We start from the raw sequence: 12485 nt of genomic DNA, 5'->3' as shown, positions 1-12485 counted from the left end.
TCAATGTGCCATGGCCAAGTCCATGAATAAACCTCCATCTCATCTGAAATATGCCATCCATCAAATCTGTCAAAGGGGAAAGTCTACACCTGTTAAAATTAGAAACTAGGGCCAAACTCCATGTGTGTCATCTTATTAATGGCAACTGATATTTTTCTTGGATCCCTCTCATTGAGAGGTGTAGGATTGATCTAAAGATCATCCGATTCTGATAAGTATTCATGGAGATATGAATTTATTAGTGTTATGGGACAATTCGTCAAGGTCAGCCATCAACCAAATAAACCCCACTTGTGCTCAACGTTTTAGTATAAATAGAGGTGGCCTTCAAGTCATTTCAACACACACTTGGGATCTCTTCCTCTCTACTTGTCTTTGGGTTTTAGTAGGAGGAGAGATCCTAAGGGATAACACTGCCCTAATCTAGAGGGAGTGCCCTAGGCTCTACGCTGCCCTAATGAAGAAGCCCTAGACACAGGAGGAAAGGGAGATCTAGCATGGTGAAGGAAGCCCTAACGCTGCCCTATGGAGAAGCCCTAACGCTGCCCTAATGAAGAAGCCCTAGACGCAGGAGGAAAGGGAGATCTAGCATGGTGAAGGAAGCCCTAAGGCTACCCTATGGAGAAGCCCTAACGCTGCCCTAATGAAGAAGCCCTAGATGCAGGAGGAAAGGGAGATCTAGCATGGTGAAGGAAGCCCTAATGCTGCCCTATGGAGAAGCCCTAATGCTGCCCTATGAAGAAGCAACAATACGCAACAGTGGAAATGAAGGCAGAAACCTTAGCCGCAGGTCTAAGGAGAAGAGGTGCCCTAAACCTAGTTACTCCGCTGCCTAATGGAGATGGCATCATAACACTGTTCTAAATAAGGATGCTCTATCTGCAGTTTGGATTGAATCACAGTCATGAATGATAGATCCAAGTCTTATGATGAACATTGTAACATTATAGATAGCATAGTATATGACAGCAAGATGTATGGTGCAACAGTATGGATAGCTAGATGTATGAACAACAAGATGTATGGTGTAGCAGTATGGACAGCTAGATGTATGGACAATATGATGTATGGTGCAACAATATGGACAACTAGATGTATGGATAGCAAGATGTATGGTGCAGCAACATGGACAACAAGATGTATGGTGCAACAGTGGGACAACAATGCTACATGGTGGTGCAATGATACAACAATGGGACAACAAAGGCAACTTGGTGTAGTATGGTGCAACATATGGTACAACAATGGGACAACAATGGTCAATGGCATATAGTGCACAATGGGACAACAATGGTACAATGGTACAACATGGGACAACTAGTATTTAGTGCAACAAATTCATGGTGTTGTTATGGTATGGCAAAGCACAACGGGACAGCCATGACATTGTGTAGTAGTGGCACAATGGGACAGCCATGACATAGTGCAACAATGGCACAACGGGACAGCCATGACATAGTGCAAAAGTGGCACAACGGGACAGACATGACATAATGCAGCAGTGGTACAACAGGATAGCCATGACATTGTGCAGCAGTGGCACAATGGGAAAACAAGCATGTGCAACATGGTGCAACATTATGTCGAGATGCAACACAATGATAGGTGAAGGAGTCACCTTGGAGAATCAGTTGAAGCAGCGTGTCTTCAACTGATCTCATGTATCATCTTCTTAGAGATGATCTATGCTCTTATCTAGATAAGTCAAAGTGTTGACTTCTATTGTAAATGTACTATCTCTCTCTCTTTGCTGAACTATTGAAGAACATATAAGAAGAATTGATCAAGGGTTTCCCCACATTGGGGTTTGTCCTTGGCTAGCGCCACATCTTGTGTCCTCTTGTCTTGGCTTGTCTTCTACGATTTATGTTTATATTCTATCTGCAGTTTACTTTAATGCTGATGTGATTGCTAATTTGGAAAAGATATTGAGCTAACTGTGAAAATTGAATTAAATTTCTCTAAGCATAGAACATACCTAAACTTAACATGGTATCAGAGCTGAGGTGAAGACAAAGCCCAAGCAAGAGTGAAAGAGAAATCACCGAAGACAGTTGGGAAAAGACAAAAGGATCAATGGATTCCTCATCCCTCTTCTAATTCACCAAGGGTGAAGTCGAAGCAGAGAATATTATCAGAATGGTGCAACAGAAGTTTCTGATGGCCTACTTGAAGATCACTTCTATGGGAAGTTTGGATATAAGGGTGAAAGGAAAGGCATATGCTTTGGTTGAAATAAATATGAACATTATGCGAAGGAGTGTCCGAATGCAAGGGTCACATCACTTGATGATGATAAACAATCATCCAGGGACATCTTCAATGATCAGAGGAATGACGGTGTAGGTCATCAAGAAAATGGCCGACTCTTCAAGAAAGCAAGGAACCCCAGGTATGAAGAATCAAGTGTTATCTTGTACTGGCCCTCTCCTTCAGATTCTTTGGGAATCTGGCTTATTGATTGTAGTGCTTCAAGGCACTCCATCGGATAGAAGGGTGCTCTCTCTCTAATTTGGTATAGATGGAAACAATCACAGGATTATACTTGGAGCCGATGCCACCTATCCCAGAAAAGGTGTAGGAAATGTTACCCCTTAATTGAACGAGGGTAACTCGATTCATTTACAGAACTCAAGAAGAGCCTGGTGTCCATTTTGGCAATGGAAGTCAAAGGTTACAGGGTGGTATTCATCGATGGAAAGGTACGTGTATGAAAATGAAATTTTCAAAGTTGCTTTTTCTCATGGGTTCAGGGTTGGCAATTTGTATCGAGTTGCAGGATGGTCCATTGGAGACCATGTCAGTGGACACGTCTCATCTATAGCACCAGAGGTCTACTTATTGTGGGGCCCCATCTGATGTGAGTCAGATGGTGACTAGGATGCGTGAATTCAAAAAGAGCATGAAGGTACATATCTGATATGTACCGAAGGAAAATCTTACAAGGGGACCATTCCCCTCATGTAGCAGGTCCACAGGCTTAGAACAACCCGAGGGGTTTGAGATTCATCAGGAATCTCATGTATGCAGGTGGAAGAAAGCCCTCTATGGCTTGAAGCAAAACACCTCGCGCTTAGTATGAGAGGATTGATAAGCTGTCTGATGAAGTTGAGATTCACTAGGAGTGAAACTGATCCAAACCATTTCTCAAAGGTTGTGGATGATAGACCTCTCATACCGACACCTTCTGAGGATGACCAATTTCTGATAGGTGCAGACCCTCTCATTTGCAGAAGTAAGAGGGAGTTGGATTCCGGATGTGGAATGGTAAACTGCAAGCTCGTGACTACCTCGAGGATCTTAACTTTAAGAAGTTATATGGTGATGATGTTGGACCAGATTTGGGAAATGCCTCTTGAGGTTCATAAACTCATTTGCATTGATGTTCTTGGTAAACTTCCGTCCGAATATATTTTTTGTAGTTAGCATGTTGAGCTCATATTTGGTTGAGCCTCACTGGATTGGTGCCAAGAATATTCTGACATATCTTCGGGGCACAATCTCTCATGGATTGAGATACACAGCCGGAAATATGAAGCTGCATGATTATTCGAATGCTGACTGGGCAGGCAGTGTGGAGGATCACTAGAACACTTCTCAGTGTTGGTTCCCTTTGGATTCTGCTTCGATATCATGGATGAGCAAGAAGCAGAAGTCGGTTGCTATAAGCACTGACAAGATTGAATACATAGCTACGAGTATGATCTCGTGTGAAGATGCCTGGTTGTGGAAGCTCTTCAGTGAGATGTTTGTACACATGATGAATACCATTGTGATCCTCTGTGACAACTAGAGGGGATTCGATTGTTGAGGAATCTCGTATTCGATGATTGCTCCAGCAGATAGACATCAGATACTACCTTATTTGGGATATGGTAAGTCGATGAGCGAGGAGGCTCCATCACATTGATATTGATGTAAAATTCGCAAACATTTTGTCAAAATCCCAGGGAAAGGTCACACTTGTGACTTTTCTGAACAACTTGGAATCATTGAGAGACCTTTTTATCAGGGTGCTGCATGTTGCATGCATTGAGCTTTGGGAGCTCTGGGGGGCTTAGGGTACTTACTGGAGCAACACACGACCATAGGGAAAATCACCCTCCCCTAATAGTGTTCTATGTATAGGGTGAATGGCTCAACCTTCCCCTGTGATACCCTAAGCGACTTTGGGACAGGATGATTAGTTCTTCTGTGGGACATGATGATTAGTTCCCCTGTCGAGGCATCCTACCCGTGTAGTATGGGACTCATGGGAAGTACCTCTCATATGATCAATGAGAAGGGAAATGGGGTTAGGGACCATAGTAGTACTATCGATGGACGCATTGTTGTATCTACCGTACTCCCTATGCTAGGATGACCTCCAACTTATCTGGGATCGGTATGAGTCGTTTGAGACACTCTCTTGTGATATTGATTTGGGATCAATAAAACTGACTTCGGGTCAGTAAGAGTGATATGACACACTCTCTTCAGATGAAATTGACTTCGAGTCAGTAGAGAATGGTATGAGACATTCTTGATCAATTCTTCTTCTTCATGGTTCAGTAGAGCAAAGCAAAGTAGAGCAGAGCTCAGCAGAACGTAGCAGAGCAGTGCAGGGAACTGATGACAGAGATAGTACAGTTGGACATATGGATCAATGAGTGGAGTTCTCCCTAGTTGTGAGGGAGTGTTAAAATTGGAAAGTAGAGCCAAACTCCATGTGGGTCATCTTATTAATGGCAACTAATATTTTCTTGGATCCCTCTCATCGAGAGGTGTAGGATTGATCTAAAGATCATCCGATTCCGATAGGTATTCATGGAGATATGAATTTATTAGTGTTATGGGACAATTCGTCAAGGACGGCCAACAACCAAATAAACCCCACTTGTGCTCGATGTTTTAGTATAAATAGAGGTGGCCTTCAAGTCATTTCAACACACACTTGGGATCTGTTCCTCTATACTTGTCTTTGGGTTTTAGTAGGAGGAGAGATCCTAAGGGATAATGCTGCCGTAATCTAGAGGGAGTGCCCTAGGTTCTACACTGTCCTAATGAAGAAGCCCTAGACGCAAGAGGAAAGGGAGATATAGCATGGTGAAGGAAGCCCTAACGCTGCAATATGGAGAAGCCCTAACGCTGCCCTAATGAAGAATCCCTAGACGCAGGAGGAAAGGGAGATCTAGCATGGTGAAGGAAGCCCTAATGCTGCTCTATGGAGAAGCCCTAACGCTGCCCTAATGAAGAAGCCCTATACGCAGGAGGAAAGGGAGATCTAGCATGGTGAAGGAAGCCCTAATGCTACCCTATGGAGAAGCCCTAACGCTGCCCTATGAAGAAGCAGTAATACAAAGCCATGGAAATGAAGGCAGAAACCCTAGCCGTAGGTCTAAGGAGAAGAGATGCCCTAAACCTAGTTGCTACGCTGCCTAATGGAGATGGCATCTTAACGCTGTTCTAAATAAGGATGCTCTATCTGCTGTTTGGATTGAATCACAGTCATGAATGATAGATCCAAGTCTTATGATGAATGTTGTAACATTATAGACAACATAGTATATGACAACAAGATGTATGGTGCAACAATGGTGCAACAGTATGGACAACTAGATGTATGGACAGCAAGATGTATGGTGCAGCAACATGGACAGCAAGATGTATGGTGCAACAGTGGGACAACAATGCTACATGGTGCTGCAATGATACAACAATGGGACAACAAAGGCAACTTGGTGCAGCATATGGTACAACAATGGGACAACAATGGTCAATGGCATATAGTGCACAATGGGACAACAATGGTACAATGGTACAACATGTGACAAATAGTATTTAATGCAGCAAATTCATGGTGCTGTTATGGTATGGCAAAGCACAACAGGATAGCCATGACATTGTGCAGCAGTGGCACAATGGGATAGCCATGACATAGTGCAGCAGTGGCACAACGGGACAGCCATGACATAGTGCAGAAGTGGCACAACGGGACAACCATGACATAGTGCAGCAGTGGCACAATGGGACAACCATGACATTGTGTAGCAGTGGCACAATGGGACAACAAGCATGTGTAGCATGGTGCAGCATGATGACGAGATGCAACACAATGATAGGTGAAGGAGTCACCTTGGAGAATTAGTTGAAGCAACATGTCTTCAACTGATCTCATGTATCATCTTCTTAGAGATGATCTATGGTCTTATCTAGATCAGTCAAAGTGTTGACTTCTGTTGTAAATGTATTATCTCTCTCTCTATTGAACTATTGAAGAACATATAAGAAGAATTGATCAAGGGTTTCCCCACATTGGGGTTTGTCCCTGGCTAGTGCTACATCTTGTGTCCTCTTGTCTTGGCTTGTCTTCTACGATTTATGATTATGTTCTATTTGCATTTTACTTTAATGTTGATGTGATGGCTAATCTGGAAAAGATATTGAGCTAACTGTGAAAATTGAATTAAATTGCTCTAAGCATAGAACATACCTAAACTTAACAAAACCTGCCTCATCATCCCATCCATGTGCTGCCCATGGTCATAAACCAAACAACCACTATGTCTATCAAAATTGGTTAAGTCTCATCAACTCAACCCATGCCCAAGTGCTACCACCAAGGCATCCCCATCGTTGCAACTCCATCAACTCCAAAGTGTCTCGTCTCTATCATATCCATCAAGTCACTCCCCACGAACACGCCCCATAAATGTATCCAAGGTATGCATCCCATATTGCATCAAAGTCAAGTACACCTCTGACCTCAACTCCTCAATGAACTAGATACTCCAAGACCACTATAATATGAAGTCTCCATCAGCTGCAACTCTCTCAAGTCGTCATGAGCTCCCCTGAATCATCTCCATCCAACACTTCGACAAGCATGCCTGACTCGGTCTCAAATGCTATCGCTAGATGCCTCTGCTCTCTTGGTTGTATGAATACTCTCATAGGTTGCCCATAAAACCAACCATGCTCTTGTTGTACAAATGTGCACAACATCCCCATAAGATCATCTGTAAAAATGTCTCCATGTTGCATCAACAAGTCCATCCACACAACATCCCTACCTTGGCACTTCTCCTTGGATGCCCATAAGTGACATCTTTATTAGTGCTCCTACATAATGTCCCTGCAAGAAGTCTTCCATGATCCATCTATCCAACTTGATGTCCATGACTCCAACTGTCAATCTATCTTAGTAGATTCATCACAACTTCGGTCATCACATCCTCGTCCTCAACCAAGTTTAGTGCCCTCAGTCACTCAAACCTCATATCACATCATATCACAGGTTCCTTCCATCATCTCTACCTCCCCCACTAAAGGTCCACCAAGATTGCCTCTTGGTCTTAGCCATGAAGAAGTCCACCCAAGTATCATATCATCATAACTCTGGTGTGCCCTCTCTCCAATCTGTCTATGAGTCATGTCGGGAACTTAGCCAATTCTCCATATGGCTAACTAAGCATGACTCATCCATCACAAAGCTCATCATGTTCCTCCCTTGTCACGAGAATTTGCACCTTGTGCTTTAAGGTCACAAATTGCCCCAACAAGTCCTGCAATAGTCCATGTTCCATGCCTCAATGCACAAGGTCTCATCATAGTCATCCATGGTAAGGTTGTCCATTTCATTGGAAAACTCCCTTTGCCCATCCCTGCATATGGCCCATCCTCCAAAATCTCCAATAAAACATAAGTAACAATAATACTTACATCTTCATGAGGTCTCTCCATGTGAGTGCCTCACATCATCAATGTCTACCTTGTGCACAAATTTGGCTCAACTTGGGCTAGTTCAATCACCACAAGTTCTTCCTCTTTCGTTGTCACATTTGAAACATCCTCTAACTTCGGTTAAGCTATAGTAGGTTCCACCCCACCAAGCTCCTCTTCGTTATATGTTGTGGCTTCCTCCTCAACATGAGTAACAACTACGACCCGCTCTTCCTCAAGAGTTAGTTTTGCTTCAATCTCGGTTGCGTTCTTCTAAAGCACACATTGCTCTTCCTCCAACTTTCTCATTTCTGCTTCCATACGGTCCACTTCCCCCATGAGTTGATAGAATTCACTTCTATTCATGTCGGAGATCCCTTAGCCAATGCATGAAGAGCCTCTCTCGTAACACAAAATTCTTCCATCAATTCCATCAATCTTCATTTAATATCTTTCAATTCTGCAAGTGGACTTTGTTCAGCTTGACTCGGCCCCATGGTGTGCCTCTGCCAATATTCAAAACTCAAAATATCTATAAAGCCCATTTTTTGCAAAATGGTCTTTGCTTTACAATTTCAAATCAAGTTCGACTCACCCTGAATCAAGCTTTGATACCATTTGTCACACCCCTATCCTAGTGGTAGTCTTCCAACCACTTATAGGCGAGTGTGACACTACTGTACTTTTTCTTTTCACCAATACTTGAGTACATGGTCTATGCATATTTCAACACTTAACCAATTTCTTCACTAAGTGTTCACAATGCAGTGGAATAAACATTCATTATATCTTCTTCAATTAATATTTCATCAATATGCAACAAAAATCATAACACAAGTATACGCATACACTTGGGAGGGGCAACTCCCGTAAAGTCTGCCCAACAATATATACAAATTCTTCAAAATATAATACAAGTATATTTTACAAGTTTACAACATGTAGGCAGTTGCTTGGTTGCACCAGGAACTTGCCTCAAGGTTCTTCCCAAATCGTGCAGCTCGCTTCCCATACCTGTGACTCTACTGTGTTACTACCCAATGCTTCCCACACTGCCTTCACACCAATATTGCACTTGCCTTTACTGCTGGAAACCCCAATTTTCAGTTTTACAAATGTTCATTGTTCAACTCGTCCTGCCCAGACGCCCTACCGTGCTCTAGCACACCATGTCAATTATGCACGACCCTGCCCAGGTGCCCTGTCGCTGACATGCCATGCCCGTTCTACACAATTCTGCCTGCATGTTCAGCCTGAATGCCCCGACTGAATGACCTCACCTGAATGACCTGCCCGAATGACCTGCGTCTTCTGCACGACCTCCACGACTCGTTCGACCTTCGCATAGATATGGGTCTTCTACATGACTTGCCCGACCCGCACGACTTGAACTCCGAATTGTACACAACACGACCCAAACTCTCCGCACAACCTGACTCACCCGACACGACTTGTTCCCGAACCTGACCTGGCTATACAGGAGGTCTTCACCCGAGATATGACTTCATCTGCCCACCCTGCAGGCTAATCAACAACTCGCACTTTGCTAGTTTAGATCTTGAAAGACTTGGTTTGACTCTCCAAATTCCTCCAACATGACTTCAATATATACGGTTGATTTGAAAATGGGGCACTTAGGCTTCTTGTCCAACTTACAAGAACCTCTCCCACTTTCAAAGCTTAAATATTCCCAAGTCTTATTGATTAACCAATGCGGAATTAAGAAATGCTTGAAACTATAGGTGTATGCTGGTATTTGTTTTTAATTATTCAGGTGCTGTAAATTAATGTGCTGAAAGTGATCTATAGATACATACAATAGTAACTAATGCAGCAGTAAAACAAGCACATAAGACAACAATTTAATCTGGAGTTCACCCAAAACTCTTGGGCTACATCTCCTTGAGCTCTAGTCAACTTGACTAGGTTCTCTGGGATTATGGCATGTCCTTTTACAAGCTCTTGGCTCAAATCCTACTGTTTTACACAAAAACAGTGGGTTCGACACCATGTCATTCCCTAGCTCTTGAAGCTTTGGCTCTTAGCTCTCAGTTCTGGCTCTTTGTTAAGTTATGGTATGTTCTATGCTTAGAGAAATTTACTTTTCTTTCTTATTATTATTATAATATTAGCAATCACATGTGCATAAGTAAAGTGCAGATAGAACATTAAACGATCAACAAAAAACAAGCCAAGACAAGAGACATAAGATGTGGCGGCTAGACATGGACAAACCCCACAATGTGTGGGGAAACCCTTTAATCAAATCTTCTTTTATCTTCAATAATTCAACAGAGTGAAATGGTACAATAAATCTGATTCATATCAGCAGTAGCAAACCCTAGATTAGCAGCATCAGCATTAGCGGCTTCATCATCAAAACTAGGGTAGTCGATATCTCGCAAACTGACTGTCGGATCGACTTGATTCAACCACCGAAAAATGTGGCCTTCAGGGGAGGTCTAGATGGACCTACAATGCAGTTCAGAGGAGGAGACCTGATGGTCAACGCTGGTCAAACTTTGGATCTGTAGTTGCAGCCCTAAATTTTGCATCTTCCTTCCACACGTGTGAGAGAAGAGTATCTTTCTACGTAGTAGGAGAAGAGCCTCTTTTCTATGCAGGGGAGACAGAGAGAGATGTGATTAGATAAGTGTGTTCAAAAGAGGAAAAGACCTCCTATATTTATACACAAATGTTGATGATGAATAGATGCGTCTGTTGGGCTTCTGAGGCTACATGAGTTGTTGGTCGGCTTGATAATTATTCCATAATCAAAATAAATTCATATCTCCATAAATACTTATCGGAATCAGATGATATTTAGATCAATCCTACACTTCTCGACGAGAGGAATCTAATAAATATATTATCAGCCATGAATAAGATGACCCTCATGGAGTTTGGCCCTAGTTTCCAATTTTGACACTCCCTCTCAACTAGGGAGAACTCCATCTACAATTCGTCTGTTGGTCGCTACTATTCATCTATCAAATGCACTGCCCTGTATAGCTTGATCCCGACTCTGCTCTGCTCTATTCTACCTGCTCTGCTCTGTTCTGTTCTGCCTTGTTCTGATCTGCTTTGCTTTGTTCGAATTATCAAGAGGAAGAAATGATTGAGTATGTATCATAGCATCCTCCACTGACTCAAAGTCAGTCTCAGAGTGTGTACCACTGGTCCCAGACCAGTCCTCAACTGACCCGAAGTCAGTGTCATAGTGGGTACAATTCCTACCACTGGTCCCAGACCAGTATCATCCTTCACTGACTCAAATTCAGTCTCTGAGTGTGTACCACTAGTCCCAGACTAGTCCTCAACTGACCCGAAGTCAGTGTCATAGTGGGTACAACTCCTACCACTAGTCCCAGACTAGTATCATTGATCCCAGATCAATGAAGGTCATCCTAGCATAGGGAGTACGGTAGATAAAATGATGCGTCCATCGGTACTACTATGGTCCCTATCCTCATTTCCCTGCTCATTGATCAAATGGGAGGTACTTCCCATGAGTTCCAGATAACATGGGTAGGATGCCTCGACAGGAGAACTAATCAATCCTGTCCATAGGAGAGCAAATCATCTTGTCCCACAAGAGAGCGAATCATCTTGTCCACAATCTCCATGGAGAACACATCATCTAGGCCTCACAAGAGAACTAATCATCCTGCTACACAATCGTCATGGAGAACACATCATCCAGACCTCACAGGAGAACTAATCATCCTGCTACACAATCGTCATGGAGAACACATCATCCAGAACTCACAGGAGAACTAATCATCCTGCTAAATAATCGTCATGGAGAACACATCATCCAGACCTCACAGGAGGACCAATCATCCTGCTACATAGTTGCCACGAGGTGTCACAGGGAAAGTTTTGATTCTTTTACCCTGTGCATGTACACCACCAGGGGATGGTGAGTCACCCTGTGGTCATATATCACTCCAAGAAGTACCCTGCACGTCCCTGGAGCTCCCAAAGCTCAATACATCATACAAGACCCTCATCAAAGGGTCTTTGAACAACACCAAGTCGTTCTCGGAAAGTCAGGAATTTGACCTTTCCTAGGGGCTTTGTTAGAATGTCGACACCCTATTCATCTGTACCGATATGTTGGAGCCTTTTTGCTCCTCGCTGCATCATATCTCGAATGTAGTGGTACCTGATATCGATATGCTTGAAGCGATCATGAAATACGGGATTCTCTGACAAACAAATCCCACTCTGGTTGTCACATAGGATCACAGTGGTATCCAATGTAAATCGAAACAGCTCACTGAAGAGCTCTCACAACCAGACTGCCTCATGGGAGGCCATGCTAGCAACAATATATTCTTCTTTGACGGTGCTCAAAGCCACCGAATTCTGCTTCCTTCTCATCCAGGATATCAAAACAGATCCCAAGGAGAAACAACACCCGAAAGTGCTCTTACGGTCCACCACATTTCCTGCCCAATCAACATCAGTATATCCAAGTAGTCTCTCATCTCCGGCAGTGTATCTTAACCCATAAGTAATTGTGCCACGAAGATATCTCAACAGATTCTTGGCACCAATCCAATGTATGTGGTGAGGTTCAACCATATGTTGACTCAACGTGTTGACTGCGAAGCATATATCTAGACGAAAGTTCACTAAGAACATTAATTCTCTAACAAGTTGATGATACTCGGTGGCATTTCGTAAAACAAGTCTAGCAGTGCTACCCCTTAACTTCTTAAAGTCAAGCTCCATTGGGGTAGTAATAGGTTTGCAGTCCACCATACTGAATCTTTCCA

Source organism: Pinus tabuliformis, chromosome X (genome assembly GCF_031772625.1).
Source record: "Pinus tabuliformis cultivar Carrire ecotype Pingquan chromosome X, CPIR1, whole genome shotgun sequence".
NCBI classification, from domain to species: Eukaryota; Viridiplantae; Streptophyta; class Pinopsida; order Pinales; family Pinaceae; genus Pinus; species Pinus tabuliformis.
This window is presented reverse-complemented; position numbering follows the sequence as displayed.